General features: G+C 50.2%; 1 protein-coding gene across 4 annotated transcripts in view; it reads left to right on the forward strand.

Annotated features, from left to right (window-relative positions):
- The first annotated feature begins 8,576 nt into the window (after positions 1-8,576).
- SLC8A3 (solute carrier family 8 member A3) overlaps positions 8,577-23,169 on the forward strand; it is a 112,010-nt gene continuing 97,417 nt past the window's right edge. For all 4 annotated transcript variants that reach the window (XM_032984698.2, XM_032984702.2, XM_032984701.2 and 1 more), the window contains exon 1: positions 8,577-9,130. The gene's annotated coding sequence lies outside the window, so the exon portion shown is untranslated. The remainder of the gene's footprint in view (positions 9,131-23,169) is intronic.

Raw genomic sequence — 23,169 nt, forward strand, 5'->3', positions numbered from 1 at the left:
CCAAACAGGTCCAACAAGGGAGCTGCTCTTGCAGCCTGTTCCTCGACCACATGGCAGCGGGTCTCTGTTTCATGAAGGCAGTAAACCGTGAAACCACCAGTAAAGCAGTGAGGACAAATATGTGTCTATGCAGAGGCTAGATAAAGGGTGCTTCCTGGTTTCTGTCTTTCTGAAGGCACGACAAAATGAGATTTCTGAGTGCAGTAGGTGACAGGCAGCAGCCCGGATGCCCTGAGGCATGCTGATCCGGAGGACAGTGTTGGGCAGAGGGGAGCTGCAGAGGAAATAATGCTTCACCGGCCAGTGGAGAAGAGGGGAGTCTTGGTCTTTTGCTCAGTGGTGACTGTGGCAGCCGATGGCTTGGCCTTCCCTAGTCCCCCTGCAACAGTCACAGCGCTCTGCCTGTGCCCTGTAGGACGTGGAGCCACCCCTCCACTCCTCAGTAATGAGAAAGTACTTTAAGAGCCATTAGAAAGATGTCAAGTGGAATACCGTAAGAATATAACCATACTAGGTAAGTAAGGGCTCAGTCCATTTCTAGATGCAGCTGAAACCAGTGAGACGATGGCTGTAGGGGCAGCAGTTGCAGGGGGAGCGCAGCAGTTCATAGCAGAACCAGCTGAAAGGGAATCCAAGCATCACAGGCTGTGCTGCTCTTGCAGTGTGAGCAAAATTACACGATGCTAGTGAAGGAGCCAACTATGTAGTGCGGCTGCTCCTAGGATGTTGCATCCCTTGTCTAGTAAATACTAACTTCTGCACTGAACTACACCTTCATCCTCTGGAGGGCATTGCAACCAAGTGTCGAGCAATTAGTCCTTGCAACAGCCTTGGGAGATGAGTAATGCTCCATTGCATTCGAGGAGTTGCCTGGCACTGCTGAAGCTCCTGGAGTAAGCTACAGCAGGGCTGGGAGCAGCAGGTCTCCTGGCTCCTGGTCAAGTGACTCGGTCTGCACGCTGCTGGGACTCAGGACTCTGTTCTGCTGCATGGGTGATGATGAGGAGATGGCCCTGGAAATTGCTTCCAGCATTGTCATTACCTTTAAATTCCAGTTCAGGAGTAAATCTAGGCCCTTCTGAGGACCTTGGGTACAGCAGATGTGAGCTGAGTGGAGGCTGGGGCAAGGAACAGCACATGGCGACAGTGGCTGGGGAGCCCATGTGGGTTCACGGATTCTCCTTGTCCTCAGGAGGAGGTGAGCTGGTGGCAGGACAGGGGTGAGGGCTCTGCCACCCCAGAAGGACTCCTGCAGGGCACTCCTAAGGCCCGGCAAAGGTGGGTATATGAACCAGGACCTGCTCCCTTGCATCACCCGTTGCCCTACACAGAGGCAGCAGTAGTGCCAGGGAGGCAGCACGATCCCGTGGGGGTGGGCTGGACCCCGCCTGCAGCTTGTCACCACCCTGCTCCCACCCTGCTCTGAGCACGCACCCGCTCGTTGCACAGGTGAGCTGGGCCTCCCTGAGCACCACAGAGCTGCTGCTTCAGCTCCTGCCAGCACTGCAGGGAGCACAGCTCGGCCCCCCCCGGCGTGCTGCGCGCCTCTGGCGCTCCATTTCCTCCGAGCTTTTGTGTTTGCATGAGGTTCTGCTGCTCTTCCCGCTAAGGTAAACGGTATTTTCTCACACTTTAGCCTTTGTAAAGGGCTTGTGGGGTTGGCATTTAATCCGCACGTATGACACCAGCTGAGAGCCCTCTTCTGACTTCTGGGCTGGGTTCCTGAGGCAGGGAGGCTGCATGGTCTCGCTTGGGCAGTGGGAACTGATCGGTGCTCATTTGGCGGTCCCACCCGTAGCTCTGGGACCTCCTAGCCCACTGCAGGGAAACTTGGTATCTGGGTAGCAGTTCCCAAAATCTTAATTTCCCAGTTGTGAGAGATTAGGCAGGTGGGGGGAGGAAAGAGGGGCTGGGGATGCCCAGGCTGAGGGAAGCACCCAGTCTGTTAGGGCTCTACTGGGAGACACTGAGTGTTGCCAGCGGGGTCTTGTCTGCCCAGCTGTGCTGAGTGACATTGGGCCACTCCTGGCAAATGTGGTGAAGGTGGCTGCTGCATCTGTGAACCCTGACAAATCTCCTACCCGCATGTGGAGGTGAGGTGGTTTTTTTCTATCTGGTGTTTCTGCTCGTGGCCCTTGGGGTGAGGCTGGTGTATTTGGAAAGCAATGCTGCGAGCAGCCCCTTGCAACAGGGATTCCTGGAAGTGGAAGATATTTCTCTGCAGCTGCAAGATGGCCAGCAGTGCAAAAATAAATGTGAAAAACTGCACAGATGAGAGACTGTGCAAAACGGCCATGGCCTCCCTCTGCCAAGAGCACCAGGAGCATGCTGAGGGCGGGAGAGGGGCAGCCCGAGACTCTCCAGGCTGAAGTGCTTCTGCTGCTCCCAGTTATTCCACCTAGTATCTCCAGAGCAAAACTCCTTCTGCACGCTATGGGACGCAATTTAGTTATCATGGAAAGACAGAGCTACTCCCAGCTCACAGCTTATGTGACGCGTTGACAAAGAGAGACTGCTAAACCCATGTCCCCACAGCAACAACATAAAGGGTGGCTTAAGGAGCTTGTGTGGCAAGAGGCACGAGTGGGTGGGAGGCAGTGTACAGAAAGCGGTGGAGGGCAGGGCAGGGCCTGAAGGTAGGACTGTACAAAAATAGAAAAATACATAATGTGTGGAAAAGGATCCCTTTTAGAAAGAACAGCTGGGCTATGAAAGACCACCCCATCTCTTTTGCACGTGTCTGAGCATGCCTTTCTCCTCCTCAAATTAACTTCCTTCCATCTGAATCCTTTTGACTACTCCGAGGGTGGGATCCTGTTGTCTGAGTAATACTGTGGGACTGCTTCGGGCTGTGACGGCGTGCCTAGGACAAGTGGGTTGTGTTCAGCAGGATCTAAGAATATTTAGGTGTATGTTGCATGCGCCTACATCCTTTTGTGGTTGTGCTTTTTTTTAAAACATGAAACAAGGGATAATACTCCTGTAAACTCAACTTTTAAGAGAACCTGAATAAGTTAATACTTAAGGGATAACCAATGTTTTATCACCCTCTTAATCCAAAAACATGACACATAGCAGAAGGACAGTTTGGCAACATAACTAGAGACTTAAAGTCAAGGCTTCAGTGCTGAGGGTGGTGGCAGACCTTGCGTGGAGCCCCCAGTGATGGGTCTCTTCCCAGGGGGAGGGTCTCTGCCCCGCTGCCATCACCAGGGCAGGCTGGGGTCTGACCCGGCACCAGGAGCACTTGTCCCAGACGTGTTTCCTGGGTCCTGCCGGGCCTGGGCAGAGACCACGTGTATCCCAGGCACGGGTGCATCTCTCCATGCACAAACCGCTCGCTCCTTTAATTAAGCTGTTAACTTTCATTAACAGCTGATGTTAATTTACTTTATAGTTCCTTTTTTCCCCTGATTTTTATAAACTGGGATCAGAGTCTCCTGGAGGGAAGCACGGCTTTCTGCTAACTGCTCAGGAGAAAGAGACAATCTGGCACTCTTTACTTTGTCTCAGATTTTTAAAAGGCACTATTTCATAGGAGATTTTTTCTTTTTTTTTTTTTTTTTTTTTTTGTAGGTCTCAGCTGTTTTGCTAAGAAAATTATTATATTGACCTAAGGGGAATAGTAAAATCTTATTCTACCTTTATCCAGCATTTTTAGTACCCCCATTGGACTATACTATCAAGGTCTGTAGTTGTGCTGCCTGGTTACATCCCCTGAGGTTGGGGGCCTTCAGCTCTGGCATCTTGCTTGCTCCAAGTGGAGACAAACCATAGTGTGAAACCTTGTTTGCAACCCCCCACAGAAACTGCCATGAGGTTAAGGGCAGGGGCACCCACAGCCACACCAGCATTTTCTGCCCATGAGCTGGGCACCCACAACCCTGTGCCGGGCGCTGTTAGTGTAGGTGGGTGGCTGTGGGTCCATTGGCCACCTGGGCTGCAAAATGGGTGGGAGAGTTTGAATTGCTGTTGCTGCGGAAGACCCTAAGGAACTGGAAGCCAATACAAGGGAACAGCATGCTCCTGCTACCTATATGCTATCTGCAATATAACACAAGCCAAACTATTTTTCATTGCCAATAGCAGTGCAATTTAGGCTGTTAACAAGCATGTTGGCCAGGGAGCAGCTTGCCCAGAATTTGAAGGTACATGCACAGGATGAAGGAGGAAGAGTTTGAGAGGTGTAAGAAAGGCAACCTGTCTTTGCTGAGAAGTACTGGCTTAGTTTTAGAAATGTGGATTTTTTTTTTTTTTTATGCTATTAGCCAGCATGTGGTGTAGGAAGTAGGGAAAAAACCCCCTTGGTGCCAGTGTTTAACAGGGAAACCAGAGTGGTGGAGGTACAATTGATTTTTGTCCTTGTTGGGCTTCAAAATCATTGAAGTATGAGCTTTTCCCATTGATTTTTGGAATTCAAAATTATTTTGGAAAGCTGTTAAATGGACAACTTCTGGAGCCAAATCCTCTTCTAGGGCTTTGTAAGACACATATGAGAACACATTAAAACCTGCTGATGTGCTTGCAGGCTTCTCACCCTGCTGATTTCTCTTGACATTGTCTGCCATGGCAAACCTCCTCCCCTGAGGCCAGGCACCTTAGTCCTCCATGGGAGTGGGGAGAGGAGCAAATCCAATCCACTGCTGTAATCTGAGTCTTGTGTTCTTGTTCTGCAGCTGAGAAAATGGGTGTATCACCAGCAGTGCTGGTGCTGGTTGCTAATTACTAGTTACTACGATTGAAAGGGACCTTCTGGATGTGCCCTTTGTCCTGGCACATACCCTGATGCTGTAAGCAATACAGTTCCATTGGTCCTTCCTGGAAAAAAGCTTATGTTATAAAATCCCTCCGAAAACATATAAGCTAGTTTATAACAGAGTTGCTATTAAGCTATTGCTATGAGATGTCAAAAAGAAGGAAAGCCTCAGAGATCTTCAACCTGAGGAGGTCACCTGGAACACCACCCGTGGTTGGCGTCTAAGATGCTGGAAAAATCCCCTTCGCATGGCTGCCTGTTTCCTGCCTTGGGATGCACTGGCTTGCCGGGCCTTGCCCCAGGGTGTTTGTCCTGAGTGGGTGTGCTCCACCGCGGATGTCCACTTTCTCTGCACCCTGCAGTGGTCAATCTACGGACAAATGCAGTTTCTGAAGCCAATGCAGAAATGGAAAACTTTGAAATTAACATGTATCCTGGATTCCACCATGATCAAAATCTGGTTTTGAGGTGTGCCCTCACTCTCCTTCACTGTTAGGTGGATTCTCTGGAAGGTGTCACTTCTCATCAAAAGTTTTCATGGGTTTGAGTTGCCCTGGACTCCCAATGACTAGCTGCTATCTTTAGTTAGGTTTCATTTTGTTTTGTTTTTTATTTCTGAGGGCGTTGTACCTAGTGTCTGAATGCTGCATTAGGTTCCTTTAGGTCCATGTCCACTTCTACAGAATATTCTTGGCAAGCCCAGACCAGAATGTATTTGTGGCATCAGTCACCTATATGTGGGCTTGTCTCTACATTGCTCTGCACTCAGTTGTGATGGTGAGGATGATCACACAAAGAACTACCCTTCCTTCTGAGCCAGACCTGAGGAATGTAGCCTCTGAGACCAGACCAAACCTCCTAGGAAGCTCTGCAATGAGCCTAGAGGATCCTATCACAGCCTACACCTGCCACAGCCACATCTGCGGATCGGAGAGGTTAAACCCATGTTTCACTCCTTCCTGATCAGTGTGCAAAGGGTACACCAGGAATGAGCAATGCTTCAGCCTTCCTTGTGCATCTGTGGCAGAAACCCTTTTGCTCAGACCTGTGGAGGAATTGCCCACCGGTCAGGGGAAGGGAAGTGCCATGAAAAGAGCATGGACTGTCCTGGGCGTCTCATGGCTTGCCCGACAGGATCCTGTGTGCTGTTAAGGATGTGTGTGTAAAGCCCAGCTTGGCTCTCAGAGCCTCTGTTGTTTTTGCAAAGCAGGCTTTTATGGGGAAAAAAATAAAGCACAGAATTTTACATTTTAACTGGGTTCATTTGCTCTGTAATCACAGATAGCCTTGAAGCTGCCTCCTACATGGTGGCTCCTTTCCTCTTTCCCCTATAAAGTAATTTTTTCTCAGATTTGGAACTTCATTTCAAGGCTCTGCAGATGCATCATACTAATAAATGTCACATTATCCCATTTCTTCTGACATGAACGTAAGCAGGCACCTGATGAAAGCTGATGAGGGACGAAATTTCATATACTCCCTCTTGTGATGAACAATTTCTGCCTGAGCTGAGCAATGTAAGACTGGCCCATATGGAACGGAAGGAAAAAGGGAAACTCCTGGGAGCACTTCTTAAATGTATTAGGCACGATTGTATGTATGGAGTTGAGGAGATGAGGTGAAATGAAACATCTGTGTACAATAAAGAGCTCTGTCTGTCTTAAGTTATTGTCAACTGTAAATTTCTGTGTCGTCCCCAGGGCTTGTTCCTGCTGACGAGCAGTTTGTACCATTGTTCCTTGACTCTAGACCAAGTTCTCACCAAGCCCTGAACTCAGGCAGCTGTCTGGGACTGCCCGAAGAGGAGCTGGGGGTTGGGAAGAGTTTCCCTGTGCTGGCCAGGGTGGTTTCCTTTGCTTGGTGTTGGAGGAGACTGGAGAGCTGTCATCCTCGGGGTCCGTCCCCCCTGGCAGGGTTGTGAGGTTTGGAGGTGGCTACCTGGAGACCAGCACCAGGGTCCCTGCATCCACCTGGCCTTGGGTTTCAGCCATTGATGCTGCACTGTTGATTTTATGTGTCGATGTCAATACGGGCTCTTCCACAGCTCTGATGCTCTGATGACACTCCTGGGTGCTTTAATGCCTCGGGCCACATGTCCACATCTGCCTGTGTGTCCTTGTGCTGGCTGGCACCCCGAGCTCAGGCACCTCACCACATGTTAGATCTTGCCTTGTCCTCTGGCCCACGTGCATCCTGTGCCACATTCCCACCTGGTACACTGCCTTGCTTGGGTTACTTGGGGACAGTGGGAGTGGCAGGTGGCATTTGAGGAGACACGGGGCTGAGTCTGGGACCCGCGGGATGTTCTGCCCTCTTCTGTGCTGCCATCTCCTACTTGTTCCTCCCACCTAGCAGCAACCGTACCCCCTTGTGACCTCCTCCAGCTTCCACGCTGTCGCTGGGTTTCTGTGCCCTGCTATAACTCATAACAGTTAAGTAGCCAGACCAGAATGGGTAACCGCTCTTCCAGGTCTCTGGATCCCTTCTGTGCTGAGGTGTGGGGCCAGGGGCTGACCTGTGGGGCTGCAACCAGAACGTCCCAGCTGACTTGCAGGGACTTGGTGGTCTATGCTTTCCTGAGGGGGATCGTAGCGCATTTGCAGCTTTCCTTACCTTATTGGCAGCATGAAGTAGGTGCAATTATTTCATGTCACCCTCCCAGTCACTGTTTTGCTGCCCTTTCCCCTTCCCAGTTTGTACATCTCCTGCCTGTGCCTGCCCGAGGTAAAAGCCTTTGCCCAGTGCAGGGTTTGGGCTTGGGCTTCTCATGGCAGTTTACACAGCTGCTTTTGACAGGGACAGCTGGTACTTGCACGTGTGCTCAGGTCTCACCAGAAAGCTTCTGCTCCCTCATCACCTCACGGGGTAAGGGGAGTCACTGGGGACAAAGGAGTGGGGGCAGTTTCTCTCTGGAGGATGAAACAGCACATCCTTTGGTGGAATAGCCCTGTGTGAGGGATCCTTGCCTTGCAGTATGCGGGCTTGCGGGTTCTTTAAAGAGGTGAGAAGCCATGCCAGAGGGTAAATCTCCTGGAGGCACACGTCTGTGTGTAACTGCTGTGTCGAAAACAGAGAGTGATCACAAGGGGAGACAAACCTGTGTGCAAACATCATGATGTGTCTTGTGCAAGGCACAAAGCTACTGTCCTATTCCATGGCCCTGGAAACCAGTCCCCAGTCATCTTCTGCCAAAGTCAAAGAGCAACTTTGGAGGGAATGTGTATTTTTTACCTTAAAATGACTTGCTGCCTCACAACTTGTTATTTGACTTTGGTTAAAAAGAAATGACTGGGTGGTTTCTGCAAGCACAAACCAAAGCATGCAGCTTCAAATGTATACCAGGACCAACTCTGCCCGTGTAATTACATTGCCTATATTTAATCTCTCAGAAGTGTTTGGCAGATGCTTTAAATTTCAGATATGCAATCAATACCTTCTGCTCTGAGGCTCAACTACCGTGTTCTTCCCCTCCCTTGCTTGCAATACACAAAGTCAAGTCGATATACTTGGAGGGTACAGGAGTGATCGCCACTCGGTGAGTGTAGATCTCTATATATACCCCCGGAGATCTCACAGGGACGTGTGTGTGTGTGAGTGTGCGCGTGTTACATGCAAGACATGCTCTGCCTTTATTTATTTTGGAAAGGGTTTCCTCTGGCTTCGCCGTGCCTTGCTTTAAACGATCTGAAAATCCCCCCCTGGATTCAGAAGAATAAATATGCATGGCTTGTAATTCTGTTGCAGCTCTCGCTCCCAGCTGATAGGGTGACGTGGAGTTTGGAGGCTCGCAGATTGGCTTTTTGATTTGGCTTCTTGCTGCAGTTGTGCAAACCTCGCTGGCTCCCAGAAATCGGGCTCAGCGCTTTGCCGTGCGCTGTAATGCTGGGAAGCCTGGACCGAGCCCCGGTGGTGTGAGAGCGGGAGCGGGGGAAGCCCAGCAGATTCAGTGGCAATCTGGGGTACAACCCGTTTTCTCTTCCCCCCTCCCTCGACCCCCATTCATCTCCGTCCTCCTCGTCCTCCTCCCCCTTCGCCAGATCTCCCTTCCCTCCCCGAACTCCACCGCACGGAGCTGAAGATCAAGGCTGGTGGATTTATCAACATTTTACCTCCACCCCCACCCCCTTTTCCAGATGCACCTCCCCGCTCCCCCTGACAGCTGCAAAAGGGAGCACAGGTTTTGTAGCCAGCAAGGCAACTTGGACTGACATGCAAAGGCGACCCCCCCCCGTACCCGCACACACCGTCGGTGAATCACCGGGAGATGCGATGAGCTCCCTTTAGGAACCGGAAGGATTTGTACTGGGGAGCCAGAGGAGCCCCCCGCCCCCGCCCGACCCTCCAAAAAAAAAGTCAGGAAAGCAACCAGAAGGGGTAAGTAAGAGGGTGCTCCCCCCCTGCTCCGTGGGAGACGCAAGGCTGGTGGTTAAGTTTCCTGCTATCAAGTGGGGCTCCATGCCTTGCATGCGAATGGCCGGGGGTGCGGGGGGGGGGGCTCTTTGCAGGCTCGTCTCCCGGGCTAGGCGGGGGGGGAAGGGGATTTAAGGTTTCCCGGGCGCTGGGAGCTGGCTCCATCCGTGCTGTTTTCCCGAAGCCGCGGCGGCTCCGTGTGTGTGTGTGTGTGTGCGTGTGCGTGTGCGTGTGCGTGTGTGGGGGTGCGTGTGTGTGTGCTGCGGGGGGGGGGGGGGGGCTTCGCATACGGCGCGGAGCGGGCGCTGCGGGGGGATGCGCGGCGGGGAGGGGGCGGCGGGCCGGGCCGGGCCGGGCCGGGCGCTGCGGGGCCGGGGCCTGGCGAGGGGGGAGGCGGCGGGGGGAGCAGTGGGGGGAGCAGTGGGGGGAGCAGTGGGGGGAGCAGTGGGGGGAGCAGGCAGGGACCGAGCCTCCGGCGGGGCGGGCGCGGCCCCGGGATCCCTCCCGCCGCCGGGGGGGGGGGGGGGGTGCCCCGGCCCGGCCCGGTGCGGCGCGGCCCGCAGGGATGCCGGGGGACGGACACACACACACACACACACACACACACACACGGTTCTGTCCGGGGCTGCCCCCGGGGGGGGGGGGGGGAGCAGCTGTCATGCAGTGCTATAAATTTCCCCCCCACACACCTTTTTATTTTATTTTTGTTTGTTTGTTTGTTTTTTCCTTTTTTTTTTTTTTTTTTTTTTGGTCATTCTGGGGGTTGGCCGGGCCAGCCCCGGGGTGCCGGGGTCGCCGTCCCGGGCAGCTGTCGCGCTCCGTCCACCGGGACGGGCTTGTTTATCCCGGGTGTCAAATATAGCCGCTGCGCCAGGCGCTGCCCTAAATAGGGCACGGGGCGGCTGGCGGGGCCCCCCGGCTGCCGGGGGGAGAGAGACGGTACCCACGCACACACACGCACACGAGCTGACCTAAATGTGGGGTAATTTCATCCTCTTCCACCTTTCCAGCCTTGCTTCGGGGCTTTATTTTTTTTTACACCCGCGTCTAAAGTATCGATCACCCTGCGTGGGGGATGAAACCGCTGCAAGTGGCTTTGGTTTTTTTTTTTTTTTTTTTTTACTGTTATTTTAAAACGTGAGGCTATGGCCATTTCCCCCTCTGCCCCCCCCAAGTGGAGCTGTAGTGTAATGGTTGGGTTCCTAGTTCCTTGGTGTTCCTGGGCTTGTTCAGGGGATTTCACCTTAAAAATCTGTTTCAGATTTAAGGTGAGACATTGGAGGAACAGTGGGAGTGAGAAGGGGTGCCTTATGCACATGTCTCCCACTCATGCTTATATGTATATTCCTTCCATTCATCTCTCTATAGAGCAAAAGGGTGATTTTTGTTGAGCTGTTTTTTTTTTTTTTCTTATTATTATTTCTGAAGAGGACAGGACTGGAAGACTTAGGTAACAGTCAGCAGCATCTTCCCACTCGAGAGCGCTCATCCCGTGCGCTGTGGGAGCCTGGCGGGAGGCCTGGGAGAGCAGAGCTGGTTTTAGGGGGGGGCGCTGAAACACAGAGGCCTGGAAAGTGCCTGTTGGGTTTGGTGCAGCGGGGAGAGGCATCTCTCCCCCGCAGCACAAGCGTTTCTAGGGAGTCCCTCATCCTGCTCCATCCACGGCTGTTGCAGGTGTTTTGTTTACCCTGATCATGGTTTAGCCAAGAAAGTTCAGTTATGTTTGATGCTTACGTTCAGGCTCCTGTGGTCAGCTGGAACAAGACTTGTTTCCTGAGCAGAAGTAGTGGTGTTAGAAAAGAGCACGTCCAGCTGCTGCTGAGGGCTGGCTGGGGGGAAGCGAGAGCAGCCCAGGAGCCCTCAGTTCTGCTGTGAGCGTGCAACGTGATGGCAGTCAAATTGGTTACCCTCTGTTGTAAATAAAAGGATGTAATATCAGCTGGGGTGGGGAAGGAGAGGACTGAATGGAGATAGAGAGCCCTAGGTAAAAGATGCAGTACAGCAGTCTGGTTTGGTTTTTTTTTTGTTGTTGTTGTTGTTTTTTGTTTGTTTGTTTGTTTGTTTTTTTAATTTATTTTTCCCCAAGACAAATATGAGCCCTCCTCTAGTAAGTAGGTGGTTCAGGCATTTCCCAAATGCCCAAGGTGTGACGGAGTGTGGCAATCCCACTGCTGAGGTCCTGTGTGAGGGCAGTGGAAATGCAGGTAGGCTCCCGGTCTCTGGCACGCCTCCAGCGTGCTGCTGGGCACACCGTTTCATCTCCCTGCGTCTCACTCGTGTTGTTACTGATACCTTTCTACCCATGTGGGGATTGGGTGAGGACACGGTTGCGAGAATCTGTGGGCGGCAGGGCGCGAGAGGGAAGGCGGGTGTGTGGCCATCCTGACACCACTCGCGGGGACATTGCCACCTGATGGGATGGCACCTGGGGCGGCAGATGCTGTCACCGGGTGGGGTAGTCCTTGCCACCGCCCTGGGCGGTGCGGGAAGCCCGCTCTGCCCCGTCTGGGACGGGAGCGTGGCCTGGGTCCCTCTGCCCTCGCCGGGGCCGCTGTGGGAGCGGGAGCTGCCCCCTCCGACCCGAGCAGACCTGGTTGTTGGGAGTCACGGGCAGTTGTTCTGCCGGACGGTCTCAGCGCCCCTCTCCTCCGCTTGGCTGGGTTGGAAGGAAGGAAGGGGGTACCCAGGGATGAATCCAGCCTCCCTGCTTCCTCGGCCTTCCTCTGGAGCTGGAGGGGGCTGAAGTCGGATGGGGCTGGTGTGAGCGTGGCAGATGCTGTGGTATTGCTGGCTGGACAGGTTGAGGGGTTGCTGAGGGTCTGGGCTGCCCTGCTGCCCTGTTGTGCCTGATCCCACGTGTCTCCCTCGGTTTCAGAGGGTCCTTCCTGCGATAGGCATTCTCCATCCCCAAGGCAGGGAAGTGCCATAACGCAGTGTGTCAGCACTTTTTATTAGAAACCAAGTTAAGATGCATTCCCTCCGCCAATATTTTCAAGTGAAGCACTATACAGATAAATGGTCTGTCTGTCAGGTTTTTGTTTTCTTGTTTTAAACAAACAGCATCAGTCTCCTCCCCTAAGCTTCCCCAATGACCAAGTGGCATTGACAAATAGTTCCTTGTTCTTTGTTGCTGTCGTGTTTCAGATGCCTTTCATGTGCTTCAACAGTTAAAAAGATGGCTTTGATTGCTGGCCAAATTTATTTTATTATTTTTTTTTTTTAATCAGGCAGTAATATCTAATTCTGTATTAAAAAAAAAAAAGTGAAGGAAATTAAATTACACAGACAAAAACATCTTCATAATAGGGAAAAAAAATCTCTGAAGCCAGGAAATTGATAGTTGTGGTACTCCATCTACCATCACCCACTGTGTTTAAGTAGTGTGGCATAGATTAATACTATTATTGATTTACTGTTTAGATAACGGTAACTCCTAAAGGCATCAACCTGGTTGGGGGCCTATGTTTTGAAGCACCATACAAATCTTTAATAAATGATAGTCTTTGTCCTGAAGAGTTTCACTCATTGAGAGATACACGAGATCACAAGCTGTTCTTGGGGCACCTTTAAAGCACCTTCTGTGCTGCTAAGCTCATGGTCCTGCATTTGCTGATTTCAGTGACATGGGGCTCTGGGGTTTGGGGCTGAAGACAAGCTTGCTGTCCCTGCTCACCTCCAGAATGAAATCCAGGAACTGCCTTGAGTCTCGTGCAGCTTCAGTGGGGCTGCTGGGCTGCTTGGGGACTAACATGGTATAGAGAGCAGTTGCCTTCCCTCCTTCCTCTCTGATCTCTGTGCCTTAATGCTTTAAACTGCAAGCTCTGGTTGAGGTCCGTCATGGATATATGTGCACAAAGTGCAGCATGATGACCTCCCAACCTCCCCTCTAGGCATTTTGACACAGGGTTTTGCAGGAATAGCAAGGCATCAGGCAGTGGGGATGTGTCATGCCATTCTGAAGGTGCCACCACCACCCCATCTTGCCAGTGTGGCAATGAGAAGGTTGTTCCTGCAGTACAGCGTTGTAAAGAAATTAGTTCACCCCATAAGACACATTTATAAACAGGTGATGATCATGCCCCCATGCTCCTTCAACTCTGAATTTTCTGGTAATTCTGTCTTTAAATCTGCTTGATGGAGCCTTTGATCACACAGCTGAGCTGCCGTTGATGTCTCTGACAGTTGACATCATGGGAGAGAAGGGAGCTTATGGCTCTTAACATTTCTTTTATGATAGCTTGTTTTCTAACGAAACACTCCAATGAGGATTTTCCATCATAATAAAACAGGGAGCTTTTCCAGAGCACTCAGATTTAGGGAGAAGCTCCTGTTTTCATTCAGCATTTCCATTCACAAGCAGATTATTTCAAGGCTGCAAAACTGAACTTGCTCTGTTTGCTGCCTTCCCCTACTCTGCTGTCTTTTTACCTAAGCCTCCTGACTCAGGACAGCAGCAGAGACAGCCAGGTCAAGAGCAATCAGAAATACTAAATATCCTATGCTGCTGGGCATGTTTTGCAACCAGGGAGGTGTCAAAGAGTTTTAAAAGCTATAGACATATAAGACTGCATTGCTACTGCTTTCATCGTCACCCTTTCCTAGGCTGGTACTTGGAGGCTGTCTCAAAGCAAACAGCAGCACTCTCCAGCAGCAACGCAGAATACGGTTTTAATCGAAAGAAACGTAGTGATGCAGGGATGTACCTGTGAGAGGGCCCTTAGATCTAGCTGCTGAGGTTGTGTTGAAGGTGACATGCCCGGGAGTGAGCGGGGGCCTCCAGTGCTGACGGTGCAAGGCGCCCTGCCAGTGTGTTCCTGTGCTGCGTGCTGGTGAAAGCTGGTTTTCTTCCCCAGGCCAGAGCAGGGGCAAAAGCAGGGATGCACGTCTGCACCTCACTTTGCTGTCAGGCTGCAGCTCCCTCTGGATGTGTCCCAGCTCTCCTCAGTGTGAGTAGTGGTAGGAGAGAGTCTGTCACCAGGGTCCAGGCAGGCACTAAAACCCACCGCTTCCCCAGGGCCACAGCTCCCCACACCCAAACTGGGCAAGGCAGCTGCCTCTGCCCTGCCCTGCCCTGCACTGCTGGCCCACCCTGGCTGGGTGACAGATGGGGACTTAGATCAGTACACTGTGTGACGAAGCCGTCCTCATGCCCTCCCTACTGTTTGCTGTCAGGAAAGTTCGTTTTGGGGCATCAAGGCCCGGATGTCTTGGTTTACCACCTTGAGGTGGACCTTTCCTTGGTGGGAAGTAGTATCTTGACGGTGAGCTTAAAGTTCACCTTAATAAGCACCTTTATCCTCTTCCATGGTTGTGATTGGGATTACTCAGCGACCCGTGAGCACGCATGTTGGTTGGGGAAAATGGAGGTGGAGATGTGTCTCTGGCTTTGCAGAGCGGGACGGGGCTATTAAATGGTCCAGGAGGTGCTGCAGGATTCACCGCTGCAAGAGGCAAACCTGCCCCTGCCCATACAGCTAATGCCCGTGCCATGCCTGTCGTCTGTACCTTGGTTTCTGCAGCCCTCCCACCCCGGCTGCTTGTTCCTGCTCCTGTCCCCCACCACAGGGTACCGGCCCGGCGGCACGTGGGACCAGGTGGTGGGTTCAGCCAGGTCGGTTCCTGGTCCTTACTTGTGGCATAACCTCACAAACAGTTGCGCCATCAAAAAAGGGAGAGCTCGTGCAGAGTGGGAACCAATGACCAGAGGTGGAAGATGTTCGGGGTGGCTGAAGAAGGCCCTGCTTCCACCTGTAAAGCTGCTGCCTGAATTGCCTGCAGCAGTTAAGGCTTGGAGTTGGTTCAGCCTTGAAGTCTGCTCTTGATGAGATGGATAGTTCTGAATGCAAATTAGTTGCAAAGAACCTAAGAGTGATGGGGTCTGCAGAGCACTTCTTAAGCTATTAAGAGGCACAAGAATCAGCAGGGGAAAAAAAAAGACAAAATAACTTTTAATATACAGTCTTCCCAAGAATGTGCACAGGGGTTGATCCTGATTTAAAAAAAAATAAAATAAATAAACAGAGAGTCTAGGCCAAGCTATTTCTCAGACGCAACATGCCAAATGGACTCAGGTTCTTCAAGAAGAGAATAAAATGAGAACTTCCCCTCTGCTCTCAATTCTTTCAAGTCCCTTCAAAGGGGGGGAAGCTTCACACTAGCACTCAGCACTTCGTCAACAACAATCTCTCCATGTTAAAGCCTCCAGACTGCATTCCCTGGCAGTGCAGGTGGGAGCCGTGCCAACTGTTTTATTAGGTTTTCACCCATGAAACCCACCAGCAGGGAAGGGCCTGACTTGTCCTCACAAGGCCGCAGTGGGATAAGTTTGTGCTGCTGCCCTGCACCCGCTGAGGGTGCTGTGCTTGGCCAGTGTGTGGGTCCTGAGGGAGCTGCCTGCCTCGGGGCTAATTGGGGGGCCCCTCTGTGAGGACCCGAGGACCAGAGTGAGGTGGAGGTCTCAGCGTTGTTGTCTTCAAGGTGCAAGTGGAGGTGGGTCTCTCTGCTTGTGCTTTTCCTTTATGAAGGATCCCGATGAGGGATAATGATGTGCTGCTGCTTTTGGCAGTCCCCAGGCAGGAAGGAGCCTTTCAAAGCTTGGGTTATAGGAGCTGAGCAGATGCTGCTGGGGTTAGATGTGATGGGGTCTTCTGCCTGAGCATCTTGGAGATGTGTGCACTAGATGTTGCCCTCATAAATAACCACCCGCTCTGACTCTTTAAGCATCATTTTTTCCTTCCATCTTAACCTTCCAGACTAGTTTCAGGTTCTCTTCTTCTAGTAAATGTTTCCTTTTCTCTAACTTAAATAATCCATCTCCCCAAAGCTGACCTGACAGATGTTTCCCCCCGCAGTGACCCTGCATTCACAGCACACTTCATGAAACCCTGGCTTGCATGGGGAAATGCAGCACCAGCAAGTGACCCTGCTGGTGTCCCAGCTAAAAATAAAGCCTGTCCCTCCTGGCAGCGCTGGGGTTTGCTTTTAACTAGGTAGGCAGTTTTACCCATGGGCTGCACTGTGCTCTCATGCTAGGCAGAAGGCACAGCTTAACCTTCAGAGCATGACGGAGCTGCCACCCCTCTGGGGAATTGCACTGGGAGACCGAAGGTGAGAAGATGCTCAGCTGCACTTAGTGCACCTGCACCACTCCCCAAAAAACTGCTGGCTTGCCTGTTGCCTGCCTAGATCCATCTCCTCACCACTTCGTGCATCCCAGTGAGTCATGACCACAACTCCTTCCCCCAGCTCTGGCCTTTTCCTTCCTCTGCTTTTCCTTCTTAAATATATAGATCTCTTCATGATTCTCCAGTAACTACCCCAACTCCCCACTTCCCTCAACAGCTCCATGCCTTCTAGCTTTCCCGTCTTCTAATAGCATCCCTCACATGTTCAACTCCCCATTTAACCTGTGTGTAGCTTTCTGCCTGTCTCCCAGATCTGTATGGGCTTGGCTGCTGGGACAGAGCAAGAGGTTGGCCCAGTCAGGAAGCAGATGCTCAGTGAAGAACGGCCTTTCCAGCTTTTACTGTACATGCACATTAGCAAGTATCACAAAAATTGGTAAGGTTGAAATATGCTCTGGAGCAAGAGGAGGGATGCATCCTGGCTGGTGAGTCTGTGGATATTTTGAGGGTTTCCATGCACATCTATTTTTCCTTTGAGCCTTCCAGTAGTTATCTTAATTTGTTTCTTATGGCATTGAGTTCCACAGATTGCACAAATGCACAGCATAGAATTTAAAAAGTTTCCAGTGCCCACTAGATAAAATACCCTGAGTCTGGGAGCTTTCTGTTGGTGTTAGCCTCAAGCTTCTTTTGTCCCGGTTGATGAGCTCTGTCCCTCTGACCAAAGCTGATTTCCTGGAGGAGGTTGAGGGAGGGGACATGGGAGTTGTGAAAGGGGACATGGGAATTGTGCATTTTTATTTGTTCGTCTGCTCACTGAACTCTTGCAGCAAAGTGGATCTATTTCAAGGCTTTGCTTGTCCTTAAAGGTGAGCATCCTTTTGCTGAAGACATTTTGTGCTTGTTTTACTCGTTTGTGTCACTGACCTGAATAGTAATGGTGGCTCTGCCCGGGGTAATGCTCTCCCTGTCCCACTGCTCCTCACCCACTGGTATTTGGGGACTGTTGCTCCTCCTCTGGGCAAAGTGTTTTTCCGTCACTTATGACAGGTTTCCCAGATGACAGGAGTTACTGTCATCAGCGATGGCAGGAAAGCTGGGTTCAGGACACCACCACAGAAGTACGGCTGGGCCCGAGAGGCTTTCTGGGCTGAGGGAGCAGGGGACAGGGGCTGAGTGTGGAGTAAGGGTGTGAAAACAGGCTGTTCATTCCTGCCTCAGCTCTTGGTCAAGTCAGTCCTCCACTGAAAGTCCCAGCAAGAGAGGGACCCTGCAATTTTTTTGCCCTAGCCTTGTCTTAGGAGAGATTTGGACTTCAAAGTGAGTAGAGCACTTCTCCATTTTAATCTTCTCTTTGCAGAAAGGAATGGAAAGATAATTTCTGCAATGCCTAAAGGGGATTCGAGCCCCTCAGTAAAACTGATGGAGATGTGGGATCATTAGCGTCCATAGCGGAGGCTGTGCCCCTCAGTGGCATAATAGGGGCTGTCCTCTCTCTTTGCCTTGATGGCTTAAATAGACCATACAGCAGGTGGCTGCATGGGATGAGCATGTTATCCAAGCACCTATATTAATCCAGCGACTCCTGTCATTGTACCTGCAGGATGAGACACTTCAGGATGTTGATCCAAGGTGACACTGGGCACATGGTAGAGAAGAGAGACTCCAAGCCTTGTTTGCTGGGGTCTTGGGTTGTGGAGGAAAGGAGGATTTTCTCCTTCCCTTGTCTCGTTTCAGTGCATTTGGCTGATGTGGTCATCTCCCATGACTCAGCTGATCCTGCTGGCAGGACTAGTTGTAGCAAATCCGGGGCCAGCATGGAGTGCTGGGAGGAGGGAGGAACCAGGGCGAGATGGACAGGAATAGGGTTGGTATGGAGGAAGCAGGACGATGCCCCCCAGCTGATGTGTGTGATGTGAGTTGCAAAGAGGAAATAGATGAAGCTTTCCTTTTGGAGGTTTATGTTATATGAAATGTTGCCAGAGCTCCTCAGGCAGCTCTTCCAGTAGAATAAGCTGGCTCTGCTGATTTAGGCTCATTGGACCTATGCTGATTTATGCCAGAGAAAATCTGGTCCTAAGGACCCTCTCTCTTTTGCCAGCCTTCAGCTGATGGTATGCAAGTTGACTGGGCTGGAAAGATAGTCCTCATTTTTAAGATGACTCTGTGTAAAAGGAGGCTTTTGGAGGGGAGGATCAAGGGAAGGAAGCTCTGAATAAAATGAAAATGCTATTTCTTCCACTTTGGAGATAAACCACAGCATGATTATTATGTACTTTGCTAGGAAATTTTTCTGATACATGGTGCCCTGCATCCAGTTTTCAAATGTTCCTCACTTGTATCTAAGTTAAGACTTGCTGATTGCTGGGAATTAGAATATCATTGCAGGCATGTTAGAAATGGTGAGGGAGGAGCCTCATCCTTTTTGGACAAGGTGCTTTGTCCTATGCATCACTCTCAAGCTGGCATACACATACAAATAACCTTGATTTTTTTTTTTTTTAATCTCACTGAAGTATCAAGTCACGTATTTACCTGTCTTAGACCTATGCCTTTTGGGTGTGGGACCTGCCCAGTGCTCTAGGCAGGAACCAAGAAAAAAACTTCATGTCTTTCTTTGGAGAAGACAGCAGTGGCCTCTCATAGCCATCTGTTCGGTTTTCTGCAGGAATTTTAAATCATGTTTAGATATCCAGTGGAAAATCTGTGATTTCAATGGGGTCAAGGTGTCCACATGGGTTAAGGAGCTGCTCCATTAAACTTCTAACTATCCTGTGAAATCTGGTCCTTTGTGACTCCTTCGGTGAAATATCCGAGACACACTGAGACCATGGATGGGTCAGGGGAGGAGGTTAGTGCTGTCGTAGCAGTGAGAGAGAAAATGTGGGTATTGAGGGTGACTAACTCCAGATGATATTTCAGATTACCTGCCCTTGACAGGACAGAGTGGGGCAGCCAGCCAGGGAGGACAGACCTGCAGCTGAAACACAGTCTGAAAGGAATAATCCTGTCTGGTGATGCTGTAGTGAAGAACAAATCTCTGCCTGTCTTTGCTATAGAGATCAGAGTGCCATATGGCTTTATACAGCCCACAGGGAAAGCCATCGAGGGCGGGGGGGTGGGGGTGGGGGGCAAGAAATGAAGGTGGGGCAGCAGATAGCTGGAGACTGTGATTGCCTTAGTAGCTCAGCTTCCACTGTTTGTTGTCCATGTCATCTCTGCAATTACCATATGGTAAATATGACTTGAGTCTCTAACAAATAACAGAACTAATATTAAGAGAGAATCTGTAAACAGCTAGTGCATAAATGAACAAAGAGCAATAAACAGCCTGGACTTATGAAGAATGAATTAATCATGGTAGATGTGAGGGTTTATTTTTTTAAAGCAGTTGCAGAATTAGCTGCTTTCACTGAAGGATTAAAATATCTCAATTGTCAGTAAGAGATATGTGGGGATATGCATCAGTGAAGGGTGAGGGTGCTGTGTGAAGTTGTATTTGGTAACTGTATTCAAATGAGTGAATTTACAGGTTTTGGCACCTTCCAAGTGAAGTGGGAGGTATTTTGAGGATAACCCATAGCTCAGTGCATTTTTCATGCCTCCTGCTGTGCTCAGATCTGCAGAAGCAGTCAGCGTGTTACAGTGTATTTCCCTCCTCTCAGCTGGAGACCCTGACTTTTTTGGTTGAAACTCTGGAAACCTCTGCTTCCCTTCCATACGTGCCAGTCAGCACAGCGCTCCTCTCGCCAGCCCCACCACGCTGGGGGCACAGCAGACAGGCGGAGAGACCTTCGACGGTGAGCAACACAGTGGGCTTCTGTCTATCAGCCTCGATTTAATCTTTCTAACAGTCCAGTACTTCATGAAACCCTATGGCAGAGCCGAGGGGCGAGACTTCACTGCCCAGGCTCGGCTTTCCTTCTCCAACAAGAGCAGGTCTGCTGCTGGTTTTGGTGGGAGCAGGCACTGAGGTATGGCTCTCCCAGATACCCGGCTGCTTCTGACCGCCCCGGAGATGGAGAACCAAGAGGAGATGAAGATAAATGATTAAAGGGCAGCTTGAGCTAATTTATAAAGATTAAAATAAATTTGTGTGCTTTGGCCAAAGAATAACTGTGGAGAAGAACAGCTATTTACAAGTATCTGAAGCATGTAAATCTCAGGCTGGGAGGAGAATGGTTGAGAGTGCTCCAAGGACAGGGTAATGAGAACTAGCAGCATAAATTTTCTTAATTTCATCCTAAATATAAGGAAGACAGCTAAAACCTCCACGATAAATTACATCATGTCAGAGTCTCTATGGGAAGTTGTGGAAATGCCATCACTTGGGTAATTTAAAACTGGGCTGGACAAAGTACTGGGAAATAATGTTCACAAGGGGAATGATGCAGCGGTGGCCCCTGAGGCATGAACCAGACAACTTTTCTGGCTCTGGTCTAACTAATTCTGAAATTAGTGAAACCTGCGCTAATTGGGTTAAGAGAAAGCCTTTCCTATCTACCCCATTTCTGTGCCTGTTGCACAGAGGAGTGTAGAAATCTTCAGTCTAACATGACAAGTGACAACCACTTGTTCTTTGTTGCAGTGGTAAAGATGATTTCTGAAGTGTAGCCTTCTCTTCCTCATCTGCCCTCCTGATTTCTGCCCAATTTGTGGTGTGTTTTTTTGTTTTTTTTTTTTTTTTTTCTCCCCCGCTGTCCTGTTTGTGCTGCTTCTGCCTCCATTTACTTTTTTAATATTTTCTTTCTCACTGAGCCAGGAATGAGCCCCTCTGAATAGATTTGTGGAGGGCTTATAATTTCTGTTGTGTGCGATGTGGCATTTTTGGTAAAAACATATTTTTTACTGTATTCAGACAAAAAAAAAATCAGAAAATTTGTTTTTATTTTTCCTTGGAGGATAAATTAAGAAATGAACAGGCCCATTCTGGAGGATTGGGGCAGTGTGTGCCCCATCTGCAGGGATTAGCACCCAGTGTGGCTGGCTGGTGGCTGTCACTGGAGCCAGTCAGGGAAGGGCTCCCTGCCCGGCTACTTGTTGCATCACATGGTTGGTTTTGTTTTCCTCGAATGAGTGTTTTCTGTCAGAAAACTTGTATTTTTCTTAACTATTTCTGGATCTAAAGAGGGTAAGATATGACCACACCGCCTTTCCCCCTCTTATTTACCACTTTGCTCACCTCTGTGTACAAATAACTACTGGCTCTGTAGCACAATTGCACTGCTGACAACAAATCCTAGGGTCTTTAATTGTAGCTGTTGCAGATCTGTCACTGGTGTGCTAAAGAAACGTCACGAGTTGCCGCTGTCATCTTTCCTCTAGGATGCTGTGAGTCACTACGCGATAAGTTGTGCTCTGATGGTGTCACCTGAACCAGCAGTATAATATGTCCGTGAAGCAGGAGCAGTAAATAACAGACCCTGTGTGCTGCCACAGGCAGTACATAAAATGTCTTTTACTGACAAGAAGCTTTCCTCACACTGCAGGAATAATTTTTTTTCCCTATTCCCCCGCCCCCTACCCCTCCCCAAATGGTCTTTGCTGCTCTTTATAAACCAGCAAGACAGAGAGCGATGAAAACCAGTGCCTTGAAGGCTGTAGCAGAGAAATCAGTGCCTCTTGCAACCCCACGTGTTGGGTGGATGCTCCAGGTTGTCTCCATCAGCTGTCCTCCATGGAGGACACAGGGATGCCACCGAGTCGGTGACCCAGTAACTCCACTTCTTTATTTCCCGCAGCCTCCTAAACCTCAAAGGAAGGACTTTCAGCCTCTTCGCTGGGCCTTTCACATCACAGGCATAAAATCAAGCGCCTGAAGAATGAGCTTGAAAGTACCTGCCCTCTCAATTTGGGGCTGTTCAGACTATGAAGAATGGTGTGTTCAGATGTGCACTGGTATCAAGCACCAAAAAGCTTTAATTGTGTTTAGAAATACCTCTAAATGCAATAAAAAGACTGATGTTTGAAGATCTGTCTCTGCAATGGAGGCTTCCCAGTGACTTCAAAAAGGTCTTGACAGTGACTTTTTGCCAGATATATGTGTGGTTGCCACCGAAGCACCACAGTGAGCTCTCAATGCAGTTTGTACACAGGGTGAGTTTGTTCTGGCTTCCCACATACTAACGCTGGATGTGATTGCCATGAGCAGGCCTGGGCTCCATACCTGCACTTTTTTACAGTGAGGGTGACTGAGCACTGGCACAACTTGCCTAGAGAAGTTGTGGAGACTCCATCCTTCATCCTGGATTATCCTTCAGATATTCAGAAGCCAGCTGGACGTGGTCCTGGGCAACTGGCTGGGTGGCCCTGTTTGAGCAGAGGGGATGGGCTAGATGACCTCCAGAGGTCCCTGCTATCTCCTGTGTGAACTGGCCACTTGAAAGTCCCTGAAAAACAATAGTGAGATTGTGTAGTATTCATGAAAAGAAAAAACCTCATCTATATCAGAGCAGATAATACTGCTTTTTAAGCAGGAGGATGGCCACTACTAATCTATGTGTCAGCCTAAATACCAGGTTTTGTTTTCTGAATGTAAAAAAGGCTACAGTTCTGGGGGAGAAAAAAAGGAAAAGGGTAACGCTCGCTGTTCCTCAGCCTGAGGAATCTCAGGCATACGGATGTGTATGGGGAATGGAAGAGCAAGCGCACCGTGGCTCACAAGGAGGCTGCGCTAGCCCGCACCAGGGGCTCTCAGAGCCACACGTTGGGCACCAAAAAGGACTGTCATGGTTTAACCTGGCAGGCGGCCAAACACCGCCGAGAAGCTCGCTCACTCTGCCTTCCCCCCGGTGGGATGGGAGAGAGAATTGGGAAAAAAAAAAAGAAGTAAAATCCATGGACTGAGATAAAGACAGTTTAATAGGACAGAAAAGGAAG

Source organism: Tyto alba, unplaced genomic scaffold (assembly GCF_018691265.1).
Source record: "Tyto alba isolate M040663 unplaced genomic scaffold, T.alba_DEE_v4.0 Super-Scaffold_18, whole genome shotgun sequence".
Lineage (NCBI taxonomy): Eukaryota > Metazoa > Chordata > Aves > Strigiformes > Tytonidae > Tyto > Tyto alba.